The sequence below is a fragment of the Rhineura floridana genome, chromosome 10 (genome assembly GCF_030035675.1).
Source record: "Rhineura floridana isolate rRhiFlo1 chromosome 10, rRhiFlo1.hap2, whole genome shotgun sequence".
Classification (NCBI taxonomy): Eukaryota; Metazoa; Chordata; class Lepidosauria; order Squamata; family Rhineuridae; genus Rhineura; species Rhineura floridana.
In genome coordinates this window covers 416205-434808 of record NC_084489.1, presented here as the reverse complement: position 1 = coordinate 434808, position 18604 = coordinate 416205, and the positions used below count along the sequence as shown (strand labels likewise).

Here is an 18604-nt window from a genome sequence, read left to right as displayed (position 1 = left end):
ATGAAAGGCAGATATTCCTGTCAGTCACTTTCAAGCTTCCAATGAGACAGCTAGGCTGCCTGCACTTCCTGCTCGTTCCCACTGACCAACTAGCAAAGCGAACTCTGCATGTGGATTGGGATTAGTTAACCTCGCCGACCAATTGCATTGGACCTTTAGAATTTCTCTGTTCAGACTAGCGTTGCATCTGCTCATGACTAGGCGTAGAAGTGCTGTACTGTAACGCACTGTAATTGCTGGGCTCTTATGTCAATTTCATATGAGAGGTGGACAGAACTAGAAGGTGTGATGCTCCTACTGACATCTTCATAGCTCTATAAGAGGAAAGGTTCAGCAAGAGTGGCTGTGAGCGCGTGTTTCCTTCCGTTTCCGGTATGTTGCTTTTGTCTGTAGGATGGCTATTTGCATGTTTTCCCACTGTATGTAAACTTTCACTATCAACAGATTGAGATAATCTAGAGGAGCAGTGTGGGTAGAATAAAGTAGTAAGATTAATACTTAATATTTGTATAACACTTTCGTTCAAAGTATTTTACATGTATTATCTAGTTGTAATCCTTACTACTGCCCCATAACGTAAAGTCATTATTGCTATCCTACTATGGAGTGGAGAACCGAAGCTGAGAGTGGCTTGCCAAATGCCACCTAGCGACCATTGGTGGAGGTAAAAATCGGGAGATTGCTGATTCACACCTTTGGCTGAAATGCTGTACCTACTTACCTGTGAATGTGTACTGCCTTCAAGTCGATTCCGACTTATGGCGACCCTATGACTAGAGTTTTCATGAGGCTGAGAGGCAGTGACTGGCCCAAGGTCACCCAGTGAGCTTCATGGCTATGTGGGGATTCCAACCCTGGTCTCCCAGGTCGTAGACTAACACTGTGCTTTTAGTCTCTATATAGTGTTAGCTATTACTGGGATCGTTTCCCCTCAGCTTAACGGCCTATTCCTCCTTCCTCTTACTATGCCAGCAAATGTCTCGCTTGTTGATTTTTTGCCTCTCATGTATCTTTTAAAGCAACTCCTACCTTGAGATTTCGATGCTTGCATTTAGTTGGTTGACTTGTTAAAGGTTATTTGCTTGATTAAAATGCTTAGTTGGGCATCATATTTAAAACAACTATATTAATTGAGTGCCCGCAATCCATGGATGTAGCTTCCTCAGTTAGAATCATGACCTGTTTCTTTTTGCTTGGGTTATAGAAAGAAACATTATTCCAGTTTTCTATTTGTTATTGAATAATGTTCTCTGAGAAGGAACGTTAGTGCTTGAAATGTCTAGGGAAATTTAGAAATCGACCTTCACATTTTATTCTGTTGTGTGCTGTGGCCCTCCTGGATGTAGGATAGGGATCACCAACCTTTTGGTACCAGAGGGCACATTTCAAAATTTTGAGAGTGCTGAGGGCACCAGTCACAAAATGCCTGCCATGGGGACATGGCATAACACAAAATGAGAGAGAGAGTAGTCATGGTGAAGCTTTCCCCAAAATTGTATTTCCATTCTAGAAATGGTTTGACCTGTTGAATTCTGCCTGTTGTACAACTGTTAAAGGAAATAAATAGGCGCTATCTGATCTCAGGTGAGCCCAGCACAAGAAAAATCCATCCTGGTTGTGAGGGGGAAAGGAAGGGCAACTATGGAGATTCCAAGGACTAGAAAAAAGACAGAAGCAGGAAAGTGCACTAAAATGGGGGGCAAAACAGCAGCTGTTTAGGAGTCCAAGGATTCCTATTGCCTGGTGTCCAAACAAATCCATCACAGCTCTGATTGCACTTACACTGACAGGCAGAAGCAGCCAAGGTGGCCCATTTCACATAAATGGCTTAGAAAGGTACCTGAACATTTTGTTTCATAACCTACTTTCTAGTAGGGCTAGGGACTTACTTTCTTTTCAGTGAAAGCTTAGACTCTGGGCTACTTGCTGGGGGTGCCACTTAAGGGCTTTCTGAAGTCCCCCTTTAGGATGCACACCTTAACGTGGTGAGGGGGGTTGAGAGTGTTGAAGAAGCTGAGAGCAATGCCGTCAGGAGTCTAGACCAAGAGGCTAGACTCCTAGCAGGGGCACCCATGGCGGAATGGTCAAAGCTGAGACACCAGACTAAGATGCATCCAAACTCAGAGGAAGGCAATGGTAAACCACCTCTGAATACCTCTTACTACGAAAGCCCTATGAACAGAGTATCCAAAATGCAACACGAGATAGTGCTGGAAGATGAGACCCCCATGTCAGAAGGCACTCACCGAGCTACTGGGGAAGAACAAAGGAAAAGTACGAGTAGCGCTGTGACTAATGACGCAGCTGGGTCAAAGCCGAAAGGAAGCCCAGAGGCTGATGCGCACAGATGCAAAAGGAGAGTCTGGAGTTGTACGATGCACACAATTGGAACATGGAATGTGAGAAGCATGAACCAGGGAAAGTTAGAAATTGTCAAGCAAGAAATGGAGCGTATCAACATTACAATACTTGGCGTGAGTGAATTAAAATGGACTGGAATGGGACACTTTCAATTAGGCAACTACAAAATATTTTATGCAGGAAATGAGAAATCAAGAAGAAATGGGGTTGCTTTAATAGTGAGAAGTGATGTAGCAAAAGCAATTAGGAGCTACAACGCAAGGCCTGAGCGAGTGATATCAATGAGATTAAACGGGAAACCTATTAACATAATCATCATCCAAGTCTATCCTCCAACATCAAACGCAGAAGAAGAATTGGAGAGATTTTACGCAGAAGTACAGGAAGAAATTGATCACACACCAAAACAAGATATGATGATAATCATGGGGGACTGGAATGCAAAAGTAGGGAACAGAGAAGAACTAGGAATTGTGGGGAAATGGGGCTTAGGAGATAGAAACAAAGCAGGAGAGAGACTTATTGAATTCTGTGAAGCCAATTATTTGTTTCTTGCCAACACATTTTTTGAGCAACCAAAAAGACGACTGTACACGTGGACATCACCAAATGGTCAATATAGGAATCAAATTGATTATATGATTGGAAACAGAACATGGAGAAGTTCCATACTTTCTGCAAAAATAAGACCAGGAGCAGACTGCGGTACAGATCATGAACTGATCGTATCGAAAATCAAAGTAAAGCTAAAGAAGAAGAACAATGCACTTATAATGCCAAAATATATTTTAAATAACATCCCAGAAGGATATAAAGATCAAATAAGGAACAGGTTTGAGGCTTTAAACTTAGTTGACAGAGAACCAGAAGAACTATGGACTGAAATCAGGGACATTATCAGGGAAGAATGCAAAAAGACAATACCTCTTGTTAAAAAGAGAGAAAGACCTTAATGGATGACTGAAGAAACTCTTAAAATGGTTAAAGAGAGAAGGAAAGCAAAAGCAAAAGGAGATAGAAATACAGAACCCTAAATGCAACTATACAACGACTAGTACGTAGGGACAAAGAAAACTATTACAATAGTTATTGTATAGAAATAGAAAAGGACAACAAAATGGGAAGAACAAGAGCCCTATTCCAAAAGATTAGAGAAATGACAGGGAAATTTAAACCACGAGTAGGGATGTTGAATAATCAACAGGGGAACACACTGACTGACCGAGGTGAAATAAAAGGAAGATGGAAGCAATACACTGAAGAACTCTACAAAAGAGATGCAAGGATGACAGATTCATTCACGGAGGAACCATATTATGAAGAACCAGATATTTTAGAATGTGAGGTGAAAGCTGCTCTTAAAATACTTGGAAGAAACAAATCACCAGGAATAGATGGCATACCAATAGAGTTGCTACAAGCTACTGAGACTGAATCAGTCCAAATTTTGACAACGATTTTTCAAGAAATATGGAAAACTAAACAATGGCCAACAGACTGGAAGCATTCAATATATATCCCACTTCCAAAGAAAGGGGATCCCACAGAATGCAGTAATTACCGAACTATTGCCTTAATATCCCATGCAAGTAAAGTAATGCTCAAGATTCTATAACAAAGGCTCTTACCATATATGGAGCGAGAAATGCCAGACGTTCAAGCTGGATTTAGAAAGGGAAGAGGTACCAGAGATCATATCACAAACATACGTTGGATAATGGAACGGACCAAGGAATTTCAGAAGAAAATCACCCTGTGCTTTATAGATTACAGCAAAGCCTTTGACTGTGTAGATCATGAAAAACTATGGAATGCTTTAAAAGAAATGGGGGTGCCACAGCATCTGATTGTCCTGATGCGCAACCTATACTCTGGACAAGAGGCTACTGTAAGGACAGAATACGGAGAAACCGATTGGTTCCCCATTGGAAGGGGTGTGAGACAGGGTTGTATTTTATCACCCTATTTGTTTAATCTGTATGCAGAACATATCATACGGAAAGCGGGATTGGACCAAGATGAATGAGGTGTGAAAATTGGAGGGAGAAACATCAATAATTTAAGATATGCAGATGATACGATACTCTTCGCAGAAACCAGTAATGATTTGAAACGAATGCTGATGTAAGTTAAAGAGGAAATCACAAAAGCAGGACTACAGCTGAACGTCAAGAAGACTAAAGAAATGACAACAGAAGACTTGTGTAACTTTACAGTTGACAATGAGGACACTGAACTTGTCAAGGATTATCAATACCTCGGCACAGTCATTAACCAAAATGGAGACAATAGTCAAGAAATCAGAAGAAGGCTAGGACTGGGGAGGGCAGCTATGTGAGAACTAGAAAAGGTCCTCAAATGCAAAGATGTGTCACTGAACACCAAAGTCAGGATCATTCAGACTATGGTATTCCCTATCTCTATGTATGGATGTGAAAGTTGGACAGTGAAAAAGGCAGATAAGAGAAAAATCAACTCATTTGAAATGTGGTGCTGGAGGAGAGCTTTGCGCATACCATGGACTGCGAAAAAGACAAATAATTGGGTGTTAGAACAAATTAAACCAGAACTGTCACTAAAGCTAAAATGATGAAACTGAGGTTATCATACTTTGGACACATCATGAGAAGACATGATTCACTAGAAAAGACAACAGCAGGGAGTAGAAAAAGAGGAAGGCCAAACAAGAGATGGATTGATTCCATAAAGGAAGCCACAGACCTGAACTTACAGGATCTGAGCATGGTGGTTCATGACAGATGCTCTTGGAGGTTGCTGATTCATTGGGTCTCCATAAGTTGTCATCAACTTGAAGACACATAACAACAACGAAGTCTGCGTGTGATAGGTTGGCAACATGTGGACATTTGTGCAAAATGGGTTTCTTTCTCCTCCCAGATTTCAACTTCTGAAGCAACTGTTTCAATGTGCAAAGTAAACAAGAGGCAACTTCAGGATAACTTTGTCTGAATCATGCTCTTCAGTACAGGCATACCCCGCTTAACGTTGCTTCACTTAACGTTGCCTCGCTATAACGTACATGCTCCATACGTGCCCATACCCCGCTTAACGTTTGCGCGCTTCGCAATAACGTACATTTTATTGGCATGATGCCGCTGCCATCTAGTGGTGATTGCATGCAGTACAAGTGAAGACATTTGCTTCACTTAAAGTAGATTTTCACTTAAAGTATACTCTCTGGTGCCATTGCGAACACTAAAGCGGGGTATGCCTGTACCTGTTTCTGCATAGTAAGGGAGCGTTGCTTCTCTGCTTATATATATGTATGCCTTCCATTTATTCCTTGATGAAATTCACAAGAAGAAGGTTAAGCTAGTGGTGAATGATTCTGTAAAGAAATATATTGTGTATATTATTGCTCACAACAAAAACTACCTCTTAAATCATAAGTATGCCTGGCCAGGTTACTTGTGGAAGTATTGGATGAAGATGTAATGGATAAGAGGCATAGCTGGAATTCAGAATAGCTTTGGAAACGTATACTTGAAAACACTATTGGGACAGTATCTTTTCTTTTTTGTACCAAATGACAAAACTGTCAGATCTCAGTGATGTGGGTTTTCAGAAATCATTAATCTGAAATTTTTATTGCATAGATTTCATATGCAAATTAGAACATAATTTCAGATTTCCTAATAGTGTTTCAAAGAAAGCTGCTGTTGTTTAAATCTCAGCTTATAATAAGAAACTTGCCACGTTTCCTAATCTGCAAAAACTTTTCTGCTAATGTAATTGAATGCGAGGTACAGAGCAAAGTGATGCACCTTGAAAAGTTGCAATTAGAATTCCGTTTCCAGAGATGTAGCTGTGTGTGTGTTGGTATTAATTACTGCAGGCTGTCTTATGACACTGTAAAAGACTAACATTTTTTGTTATGGTATAAGCTCTCATGGGCTAGATCTCACTTCATCAGAAGCATAGAATGTGATCTTTAATTGTCAGGATTATATACATATGGGTATAAAAGAGGAAAAATTTAAAAGTTGGAGTTAAATGGCAAATGCAAAAAAGAGTTTGTGATCATTCAATTAGAACTTGAATATATGCATAATAGTCAGTGACTCTTCATAGAAGCAGTAATCGGTTATCAGCACCTGTAGGGGAACAGGAAACCATTGCATCTATTCAGACCCAAATGAATAAAACTGAACTACTTTGTGAGTTGTAATTAGTTTCATACTGGAGATTCCCTTTCAAGTTCCTTCCTCAAGAGATGTCTATCTGTAGGCTAGTAACAGTTAGCAAGTAGTTGGAATTCAATAATTCCTTTCTCAGTATAGAAATAAACTAAGCTATTGGCTATGGATGGATATTTTTTTCTGTATTGCCCAACCATGCTCAGCCACGCCTTCAGTGCAAATTAATCAATCTCCGGCGCTGGACAGTCTTGTAGAAATGGAAATTCAGGAATTTGATGCACCATGCTTTCAAGTTATTTTTTCTCTTTTCAGCATGCAAACATTTTTGTTGATGAACAAAAAAGCATCAAGATCTGTTCTGAACATATCCAAACCTACATTTTACACCAACCTGCAATGCCTGCCTGAAAAGTTGTTTAGCATAAACAACAGCAATGATCAATAAGCTGACTACATAAATGGAATAGAAGCTAGTAACGTATGGCTGATTCCTGGAAAGAAAGAGGCAGGTACTTCTCACCTGGTTAATATCATTGCAAATGTCTTCAGCTGAATATAGTAGAACTGGGTTGCCAGAGAGATAATGAAACTAGTTTGGAAAGATCGTTATTGGTGATCATTCTAGTTATGAGAGCTAAATAGAACCTCCAGGTTCAGAAATGGTATTCCTTGGAATACCAGTTGCTGGGAGTGTGGAGCAAATAGGAGAGGGAAACTGCTGGTTGATATCCTACTGTGGGCTTTCCAGAAGCATCTGGCTGTCTGTTGTTGAAAACCAGCACCGCTGAAGGGCTTTTTCTAGATGTGTTTTGTATAAATTCAAGAAAATTGCCATGTTAATTGACTACAGCAAAAGCAACAGCATTTTGTGCTACCTTAAAGACCAACACGTGTGTAGTATGAACTTTTGCAATCAAGGGCCTACAGATGTGTTAGTCTGTAGATGGCTTCTGTAGGGGGCTTTCTTCTAAAACTCAACACAATCAATTTGTTGGTCTGTAATGTGTCATGACTGTTTTGCAGTATTTGCCAAGCTATCCATTAATTGCAATAAATCTGCAGCCTTGGAATTGCCCTCAGTTGCATCTGTACTCTGGGAATATTGGCTTTGCAGAAAGAGCATCTGATTGAGGAAGCCGAGGCAGGACTGTAAAAAGTAGCATCAGCTCCATGTGCAATGTTCCTCTGACATACCTAATACTGTTGCCACGGAGATAATGATTGTCCAAGTGTCATTATCCATCTATCAACAGTAAAAATAAATTTGCTGTGTGATATTGTTCAGCAAATGGAGCATTTCTGTTGAACACTAAAAACTGCTACATATTGAAGTAGGTTCTCTAAAACCAGTTAGGACATCTGTACATTTTATGTTCTGAAGATATAAAAATTGGTAACAATTGCCCTTTGTGTGTTTTGTATTTTCAGATTAAGTGACTCAATCTTCTACTTCCATTTCCAATCCATAACTGAAGAGTGTCTGCCACAAATGCAACTGGTCAAGAACAATGTTAAAAACTTAAAAGTACTATAGCCTTTTGCTTGCAAATGTTGCCTTTTCCTGCTCTGAATATCCAAGATGGAGGCAGAAGTATTAAATGAGACTTGCTAAAGTCAATCTCTCTTGCTGGTGAAACAGTGTGCTCAAATGCCAGCTTTCTTGCAACTTTAGGTTATGGGAGCCTATTCCTATTCCTCCCCCCCCCTCAAATTGTGCTGGGAGGCAAAGTGCCTTGTAAATCATGTTTCCTGCAGCCTGACAAACAGCTGTTTGGTGTGCTGGAGAAAGTGAGATTGCAATGAGGAAGAAGCACAAGTAAGTGTCATCATCCTGTGTCCTCCCCTCTCATGTAAATCACATCCCGCTTAGTACACCAATAAGCCTATTAGCAGACTGAGAATGATGTGATCTCTGATGTGATTATCTGTGCATACTTGCACCACTGACACGAGGGTTCAAACTGCCTACCCACTACCGGATGTGGCCATTGAGGGTTGCCCACTTTTAACAACTGCTCATTCATCACTCCAATTGTAATTTTGCTAGAAACCTGTTAACACTGATATTAAAATGAAATGTGGTATTTGTTTTATTTAACATAATTTGTACATAGCTTAATTGTAAAAACCTCTAAGCCCGTGGTTCCCAAACCTTTTCCCCCATGGACCACTTGAAAATTGCTAAGAGTCTTTGCAGACTACATAATAATTTTTCTGCCTCCTGTAACAATTATAATGCACTGTGCTAGATGCTGTATGATTTTTCATTTTATTTTTATTGCTTTTATTTCTTATATGGAGTGCCAGTGTGGTGTAGTGGTTAAGGTGTTGGCCTACGACCTGGGAGACCAGGGTTCGAATCCCCACATAGCCATGAAGCTCACTGGGTGGCCTTGGGCCAGTCACTGCCTCTCAGCCTCATGAAAACGCTATTCATAGGGTCACCATAAGTCGGAATCGACTTGAAGGCAGTACAACCACCAACCATTGCTTATATATTACTGTATTCTATAAAATACAAAATAAGAGAAGCAATTAAAATACATTCAAAATAAAGCACACATCCACAGATACTCTGCAGACCATCTGAATGAAACTCATCAACCACTGGTGGCCTGCACACCAGTTTGGGAATCCCTCCTCTAAAGACAATTCTCCATCCTTTCATGGAATATTACGGGCTGGGCTAGTGAACTTGGGGAGGCGGACCTGAGTTCCTTTTTTAAAGATTTTAAGATTGTGTGATTGCAGGAAACTTGGGTTACGCAAGAAAACCCCTTATCACTCAGAGGCTTTCAATCCTCGATCCCAGCAGTTAAACACAAATCCAAAGGCCGAGGCAGGGGAGGCCTTAGTATTTTTATTTCAGTTGATCTGCCGGCAAAGACTCAAGTACTGAATACGAACTGCCCCCATTACATACAGGGGCTGAGGTTAGGTGGAATTTCCACAGGCCCTCTCATCATTCTAAATGTTTACTTCCCACCTGTTTCAGCTAACAGGGTAGACCCCAGTTGTGTATGGCCTGTACAAATATGATCAGCAGAGGGCAAGCTATCTACTTACCCCATCTCAGTGCAGTTGAGGCAGGCCTTTACAGCGCTTAGGCTGCAGACGATGCCAACCTCGGTTCTGTTGGGCCGTTATCAACAGATCCCCTGGAAGCAACGCCAATGCATCTGTGGGGCCGCAGTGGTGGAAGATCTGCCCCATTACCTTCTACACTGCCCTCTCTACGCACACCCCAGGGATAAATTCTTAGGCGATATGATTAAACAGCAGAGAGATAGCCATGATGTAAAGGTTATTTCTTTTCTTTTACCCGACAAGGAGAATTCAGTCACTTTTAGGGTAGCCCACTTTGCACAAGCTGCACAAAAATTAAGGGCTAATCATCTTGTTATATTGGAGTCGCCGGGACAACAGACTGTAGCGCAGCTATCCTGCTGAGAGGTGTTGAAATCACACCAAGAGTAGGCTACCCTCTCTTTGTATCACCGCTAGCATCTGCGGAGTTTATTTTCGCTAAGTGATTTTAAGTTTATACCATTTGTTGTATTTTATTGCAAGATTTTAATATGTGCTGATTGTTTGTCCGCTTATTTGTCTGTCTGCATTGCGACGGCCTACGGCTATGCAATAAAATTCTACTGCTGCTCTAAAGAGTTAATATAGAATCTAAAAATACACTAGAATTATCAGTAAAACCCAGAAGTTAAAAGCAAGACCTAAAAACTCAAAATATAAATAAAATCAGCAGTTTAAAATATACATTATTTAAAAATGCATATTAAAATACATATAAACTGTACATATTTGGGTAGGCCATTCTAAACAGAAAGGGGTTTTAGCTGGTGCTGAAAACAGTACAGCAAAAGAGGCTGCTTAACTTTAATTGGTGGGAAAATTCAGAGTTCAGTACTATATTTCACGTTCCAGAGCCAGCTATTATTTCCCCACCAACCATTTTTAAAGGGAGAACATATAGAATACAGTGGTTTATATAATGCCTTCAAGATGCACAGTGTATATAGAGTACAAAACAAGTCACTTGCGGGGGGCTGGGGAAAGAGGCACCTACTTCCACAAGTAGTCATTTTTGTGAAATGGCCCCACAAAAAAATTAGAGTAACACATCCACTGAAAGATATCTAAAGTGAAATGGACTTTTTAGATTAATTTGGTTTAATATTTATACCTTGCTCTTCTGTTAGAATTCTCAAAGCAGCTAACTCAATCGCAGAATCATAGAGTTGGAAGGGGCCTATAAGGCCATCTAGTCCAACCCCCTACTCAATGCAGGAATCCAAATTAAAGCAAACCCAACAGGTGGCTGTCCAGCTGCCTCTTGAAGTCCTCCAGTGATGGGGAGCCCACCGCCTCCCTAGGTCATTGGTTTTATTGTTGTACTGTTCTAACAGTTAAGTAGTTTTCCTGATGTTCAGTTGAAATCTGGAATCCTTAACTTGAGCCCTTTATTCCATGTCCTGCACTCTGGGATGATTGAGAAGAGATCTTGGCCCTCCTCTGTGTGGCAACCTTTCAAGTACTTGAACAGTGCTATCATATCTCCCCTCAGTCTTCTCCAGGCTAAACATGCCTAGTCATGAGACTTTGTCTTTCCTCATAGGCGTTGTTTCCAGTACCCTGATCATCCTCATTGCCCTCCTATGAGCCTGTTCCAGTTTGTCTGCATCCTTCTTAAAGTGTGTTGACCAGAACTGGATGCAATACTCAAGATGAGGCCTAACCAGTGCCAAATGGAGGGGAACCAATACTTCACACGATTTGGAAACTATACTTCTGTTAATGCAACCTAAAGTAGCATCTGCCTTTCTTTGCAGCCACATCACACTTCTGGCTCATATTCAGCTTGTGATCAACAACAATCCCAACATCCTTCTTGCATGTACTATTGCTGAGCTAAGTATCCCCCATCTTATAACTGTGCCTTTGTTTTCTTTTTCCTAGGTGTAAACTTTGCACTTATCCCTGTTAAATTTCCTTCTGTTTTCAGCCCAATGCTCCAGCCTATCAAGATCCCTTTGAATTTTGTTTCTTCCAAGATATTAGCTATCCCTCCCAATTTTGTATCATCTGCAAATTTGATAAGCATTCTCTGCACCTCCTCATCCAAGTCATTCATAAAAATGCTGAAGAGCACTGGGCCCAGGACTGAGCCCTTTGATACCACCTCCCAGTTTGAGAAGGATAGCAATGAGCTCCTCAATTTTTTTTAAAGCATCCATTATTGTCTTCTTACATTCCTTTTGCTGGAGTTTGTGTTCCTTTTTATTCTCATTTGGACGAGACTTGCATTTTTTTGGAAGGAAGGCTTCTTGCCTCTTAAGAGCTTTGATTCTGCTCATTAACCATACCGGCATCCTCTTTGATCTGGTGGTACCTTCACTGATCTGCAGTATACACTCCAGTTGTGGAGGAGAGCCTGGCTGGGAGTCCAGAGTCTGTGAGTTCAAATCCCCGCTCATGTCTCCTGGGTGTCAAGGGCCAGCTAAAGATCACCCCCACAGGTAGTGGCTCAGAGGTTACGTGCCCTGCCACCTCTGCAGCCATGGGCAAGCGGCATAGTCCCAAGGAGCCCAGTTGCCTCCCAGTTGGCAGTTGCGGACAAGGAAGGGGCTGACTTGTGCAGCTGTGGTAAGCTGAGCAGGCCCTCACCAGCTGAGGACTAGCCTCAGAGGGAGGCAATGGTAAACCCCCTCTGAATATCGCTTACCATGAACACCCTATTCATAGGGTCGCCATAAGTCGGGATCGATTTGAAGGCAGTCCATTTCATTTTTCAAAGTGCTTCCCAGTAATTTGGAGTGGTTTGCCCTTCAACTTTCTTTTTACCAATCCCCTCATTTTTGGGAAATTTTCTCTTTTGAAGTCAAAAGTGACCGTGTGGGGTTTTCTTGGCAATTGACCATTTACATGTATATTTAATTTAATACCACTGTGGTCACTGCTCCCAATTGGTTCAACAACGCTATCTTGCACCAGGTCCTGAGTGCTACTTAAGATTAATCCAGGGTCTCCACCCCTCTGGTCGGTTCCATGACCAACTGTTCTAGGTCACAGTTATTTCAGGTTTGTAGAAATTTTACATTTTTCTCATGACTGGAACACATATGTAACCAGTCTATGTCAGGGTAGTTGAAGTCACCCATTACTACATTTCTTAGTTTGGATGCTTTCTCAATTACGTTTTTCATTTCAAGATCTCCCTGAGTATTTTGATCAAGGAGGCAATAGAACATCCCCAATACTAAATTACTCTTGTGGCCTGATAACCACTACCCACGATTCTGTGGAGGAGTCTGCCTTTTGCGAGTTTTCTAGCTTGTTAGATTCAATGCCCTCTCTCACATATAGAGTGACACCACCTCCAATATGTCCTTCTGATATAGTTTATATCTAAGGATAACTGTATCCCACTGGTTTTCTCCATTCCACATTTCAGTTATGCCCCTATATCAATGCTGTCCTCTAAGACAAAGCACTCCAGTTTTCCCATCTTGGGTCAGAGGCTTCAAGCATTAGTGTATAAACACTTATATACAGTGTCTCTCTGAATTGCTCACAATGCCTAGTTCTAGGCCTACCCCACTTAAATTGTCATCATTTTTTATGTCTTTATCTCCGGGGCAAAATTTGTTGCAAATGGGACCCTCCTCAGCTCCGCTTTCCCTCCCTCAATCAGTTTAAAAGCTGCTCTGCCATTTCTTTGATATTAAGAGCCAGCAGTCTGGTTGCATCCCAGTTCAAGTGGAGCCCATCCCTTCTGTAGCGGCCCGGCTTCTCCCAAAACTTGGCTAGGTTATTCAAAACAGAGCTTGGAAGATTACTTTTAAAAAGTAATAAATTACAGTTACAGTGACATGGCCCAAAAAAGTAGCAATTACCGTTACAATTACAATTGCTCTGAAAGTAACTCATTACTTTTACTCAAAAGTAATCACTACAGTTACATTTCAGTTGCTTTTTAAAAAAAAAATTGCCTACAAGATGCTGGCCTTGGCTGCTGCACATCTAAGTAGCCTAAAACAACATTAAAAATAAGAACACACACACAGAGGGTAGTAGAATACTGTTTTTATCTGTAAGATTAACAGAATGGCGTAACAGAATCTCACATCCCCTCACCTCACCCCAGCAATGATGATAACCCAACACACATATAATTCACCTGGAATCAAATTTTACACTTGAAATGCTGCCTTTACAATACATTTCTGTTATGTCTCAAAAGAACGGGATGCTCAAAGAGCACATCAGACAAGGAATGTCTTTTTACAGATTACGTTGCCACCAGTACTGAACAGGCGTTCTACTGCAGCGCTTGAAGGCATGCCTGTGTTGTCCTGCAAAAAACAACGCAGCAGCCCTTTCAGCTAAAACACATTGTGATCAATATGGCAATCCCCTATCATCAAAGAAAAATGCAAACTTTAGTACTTTACTAGTTGTCTTTGTAATCTCTTTTGTCAGCAGTATAACTTAGAGGTAACTTCATCCTGTACATACTTACCAGGAAGTAAGTCCTATTGAACTCATTGGGCAGACATGTATGCACAGAACTGTCAGAAGCAGAACTTAAGAGACATAACGTAGGTAAACAGAAAATGCACATATCAAAAGTAATCCAGCAGTCACCTAGCAATGATGGCTATGTTCTACTTCCACCGTCAGTCATTCTGCTTCTGAATATCAGTTGCTGGAAATACGAGTGAGGAGAGTGCTGCTCACACACTCAGGTCCTGCTTGTGGGCTTCCCTTTAGGGTCACTGTGAGAACAGGATGCTAGGCTAGATGGGCCACTGGTTGGATCCAGCAGGCTCTTCTTATGTTCTTGTATGTATTGCAACAAACAACGAAGGCACTTGTGGGGCCTTTCAGATCAGGGATAGCCGACGTGGTGCCTTCCAGATGTTGTAGGACTACAGTTTCCATCATCCCTGATAATTGGTTATGTTGTCACAACACTGAAGTTTGTTCCTAGTTCCCAGTTCCTTATTTGCTTGAAAGTTCAAAACACTAAAAAACAAGAAAGGTTCACAGCTACAGCAACTCCATAGGAAAGTTAACATGTCTCTGAACCCCAAAATATATGTTGGAGTACTCCGTATCATATATACTTATCCATTTAACACAATGAGGCTTAATTTGGAGTAGACATATATGGGACTGGAGTCCACCAGAATACATTTCAGCATTTCAGGGGCTATACTTTATTAATTCTGTACCAACTACAACTACCATCTGCCCCTTATGTACATTGTCTCAGCCTAAGCTACCTCACAGGGTTGTTGCAAAGATAAATGGGGGGAGGGGATGGCAATGGTCATGGCATTCACAAATCAAAAATAAATCTGGGGAGGGGGCACGCACAAGTAATAAGATGTCTCACAGACAGAATGTTAACAGGCGAAGCTTTCTTCATAATTGTATTTTCACACAGAAAATGTTTACTCCATTTAATTTCTACCTGCCTCACAGCTGTCCATAAGAGCCTGATCTCCTGCAATGCCACCCCTAAACCATGCAAAGAACTCAAGTTTTCAAAAAAACCAACCACAGAATTTGGGCAATTTTTTTTTTTAAAGAACATCCATATGAAATATGACATTCTCAGGCAAAAAGAAGTTATGAGACAGTAGACATAAAATACACACACACAAAGCTTTGACAAAGAGCAGCAAAAATACTCCGAGCATGAGTATTTTCACATTTTAATTTTTGTTACTTATTGCCTTGGGCCAGTCCCTCACTCTCAGCCTAATCTACCTCATAGGGTTGTTGTGAAGATACAGAAGGCAGAATTAAAATGGGAAAGAAGGAAACTAAGGCTGCAATATATGTCTACTCAGAAGTAAGCTTTATTGGGTTCAATTGGACTTACTCCCAGGTAAGTGTGTACACAATACACACTTGCCTGGGAGTAAGTCCCATTAAACCTAATGGGACTTACTTCTGAGTAGACAATTACTGGATTGCAGGTTAGTCCTTGTATTACAGGTATCAAATTTTACTTGCCTTAACCAGATTGATGCATCTTTGTACTATAAAGTGTCATATTTTTTCTCTCTCCCCCCCACAAATGTGAGTAAGCTCCATTAAACATAAAGAGACTTAGTTCTGAGTAGACTTGTATATATTGCACTGTAAGTCAGCTACACAATTATTTTTAACAAGTGTCTGGACAAGTGACTGTTTGAAAGGCTTTGCATTTGCCATGGGGAGGAGGATTTGCACAAAAGGGCTTCCAGGGAATATCTTCCTCACAAGAAAGGAAGGGCAGGAAAGAAAACTGGAAGCAGCAGCTCTTTAGGACCCTGGCTGCTTGCTGCTGCAACCTCTGCCTGCCCCTTGGTGGGCTCTGTGATGTTCCTGTATTCATGTAAATATGGTAAGTGCTGTTTGTATAGAAGACATATGGTAAGTGGAGTGAAAGAGGAGGGGGGAGTAGATGAGCAGTAGAATGCTGGATGATTGGCTGAGCGTTTGAATGGCTGAGAGTATAAATGGAAGAATGACAGTTGAATCTGGGTGGATGTTAGTAGGTGGAAGAGTTGGTGAATGTGAGGGAAAGAAGGTGTTTGGTAGTGGATGTTAGGAGAGTGTGGAGAAAGAGGGAGTGGGAGTTCTAGTTAATCATAAGTCAAGTATCACAGGAATAGATGAAACCATATGCTTATGTACCATTATCAGAAATAACAAGATTACTTTTATATTTAATAAATACTATTTTGGTTTACCGAAGGCCTGATCCTTGGCTGGGGTTTTCACAGACCAGAAGGGAGGGCAAGGTAATTACCAAGGCTGAAGGGCAACAGTAACGAATGGTGGCAGCGGTGAAGGGAGAAATAATAACATTACAAGTATCCAGAGCAACCCCAAGTTATATGAGTTATCTCTATAGATACAAAGGGGTTGGGAACAGCATAAGCACGCAGTCACAAAAGTAACCAGATAGAGAGAGACTCAGGCAAAGTCTCTGGGAACATTGGTTATAGGACGTGACTGGTGGTGCTGCCTAGCAGGGGGATCTAGTGAGATCTGTGCTAGAGCAAAGAGAGAAACCATCAAAAAGGACAGTCCGGACTGGTGGAGTGCCTGGTGGTGCCTAGTGAAAGGCAGTAGCCACAAGCAGGTAGGAACCTAACAGGGAGAGCCAGGGAAGGACGTCACAGGCTTCCCCCCCCCAAAGTAATGCCCAAATGTAACTCTGGAAATGTTACAGTTACAGCTCAAAAGTAATGAAGTTACTACTATTACCAGCAAAATGTAATGAAGTTACCTAAACCTGCCCAATATGGCTGTTGATCTACTGAAATCTATACGACTTCAGAGTATACCTGGTTAGGATTCAGCCAAAGTCCTTATAGACACATATTTTTACTTCTTGTAACCAGAATGATGCACCTTTGTACTGTAAAGCCCTCTGACCCCTCCCCAAAATAGTAGTACAGCTTCAACGGAATCATAGTCTGGTCTAATTACTGCAATTGGATTTACCTGTGATTAAGCCCTATTAAATACAAAGAGGCTTACTTCTGAGTAGACATGTATACCTTGTATTATAATTAACGATACAGTGACTTTTTAATAAGTGCCCAGGTGTGTATTCATGAAGGGATTCTCCAGGACTCTGTGCCATTACTTTTTTAGCAGATGGCTTCCTCTTGCGGTCCCTCTGTCTCTGCAGCAATAGCCAGTCAGCTTGATCAATCTTCTCTCACTGACAAAAGGGGTGAGGGAGAGGGGCTGGAGCTTAAATCAGCCCCGCTGGCTCTCTCTCTCAATGCACTTGGTTGAGTGGTATGCTGCTCAGCTTTCTGTGTGGTGGGAACTGACTGCCAGCTGGAAAGGAGGGAGGGAGGGGAGGCTGAACCGGCTGTGTGCATTTGCAGGGCAGACTCACAAGTTGGTGGTGAGCAGACCAGCCATTAATTTTTAATTAATAAATCTCTTGGCTCTTTGTGCCCTCCCTGTGATGACTTTGTGGCCCCCAGGTTGGGAGCCACTGCTGCAGATTAACAGAAACACACACAAATACAAACTTGTGGCTGGACTCTTGCTGTTGCCATAGGCCTAACCTCAGTGAGGTCTACCTAGGGCCCTGCAACTTCAAGGAACTTTTTGTCCACAGCTCCTACCTGCATCCAATCAGGGTATGAACTGGCATCTAGCAGGATTGAGCAAACAAAAGAACGCGATAGCTGTTTCCAGGAGCAGCAACATCCACCTTGCTGAAAGGTGCGGTGGGAAGGATTAGGCTAGTTGACCCAATCACTATAATCACATAATATACCATACCATATGTATCAATATTGCCTAAATAACACATCAATTAAAGGTGTAGCACTTAACACCTCTAACGTCCCAGGATTTTAAAGCTTGAGTGAGCATGGAAAGCCCTAATACAACATGATTCATCCAAAAGGTGTTTTGGTAATTGAATTTGATTATATATTGAAAAGGCTATACTGATAACTCTCATCAGGCAAACTTGAAGTTGAAAACTAGAAACTCAAGGGGAGGTCTCTGCTGGAAGATTAGTTCCACCAGGGATCTCCTGCCCCTCAACGGTTTCCAGCTAGTCATTGTAAGAACTACTATGCCACCCTTGGCTCCTTTTAGAAGGAATGCTGGGATATATATTTAATTTTTAAAAAAGTTTAAGAACTGTCCTAGTTTGTTTTACACACACACACCCTTTTTGGTCCTCTTTTCTTCTGTGTTGTATCTTTTAGATTGTAAGCCTGAAGGCAGGGACTGTCTTGTTTTAATTGAATGCATGTAAGCTGCTCTAGAAGTCTCTTTGGCTGAAAAGTGGTGTACAAATGCTCTAAAATAAGTAAGAAAAGAAGAAATATCCCAGCCTATCTGAATTGTAAACACTGAGAGGCCTCAGCTGGAGTTCTTTCATATCCTCACCCCAGCCCAAATCCTCTTCTGTCTCTTGCACAACCACCCTTTTAACTGTCTATTCCAACCTCGCTCTGCCTGTCACTCACTCTCACTCAACATGCCATTCTACCTGTCCACCCTTTGATTCAACCTTCTCTTCCATGAGG

General features: G+C 41.4%; 1 long non-coding RNA gene and 1 other non-coding gene across 2 annotated transcripts; both read left to right on the top strand.

Annotated features, from left to right (window-relative positions):
- Positions 1-34: 34 nt before the first annotated feature.
- LOC133365175 (uncharacterized) lies at positions 35-8605 on the top strand. Its single transcript, XR_009758119.1, has 3 exons — positions 35-372; positions 6834-7030; positions 7950-8605. It is a non-coding gene; the product is annotated as an uncharacterized LOC133365175 (long non-coding RNA).
- Positions 7575-7848, top strand: LOC133365706 (small Cajal body-specific RNA 13). Its single transcript, XR_009758298.1, has one exon. It is a non-coding gene; the product is annotated as a small Cajal body-specific RNA 13 (non-coding RNA).
- Positions 8606-18604: the final 9999 nt, after the last annotated feature.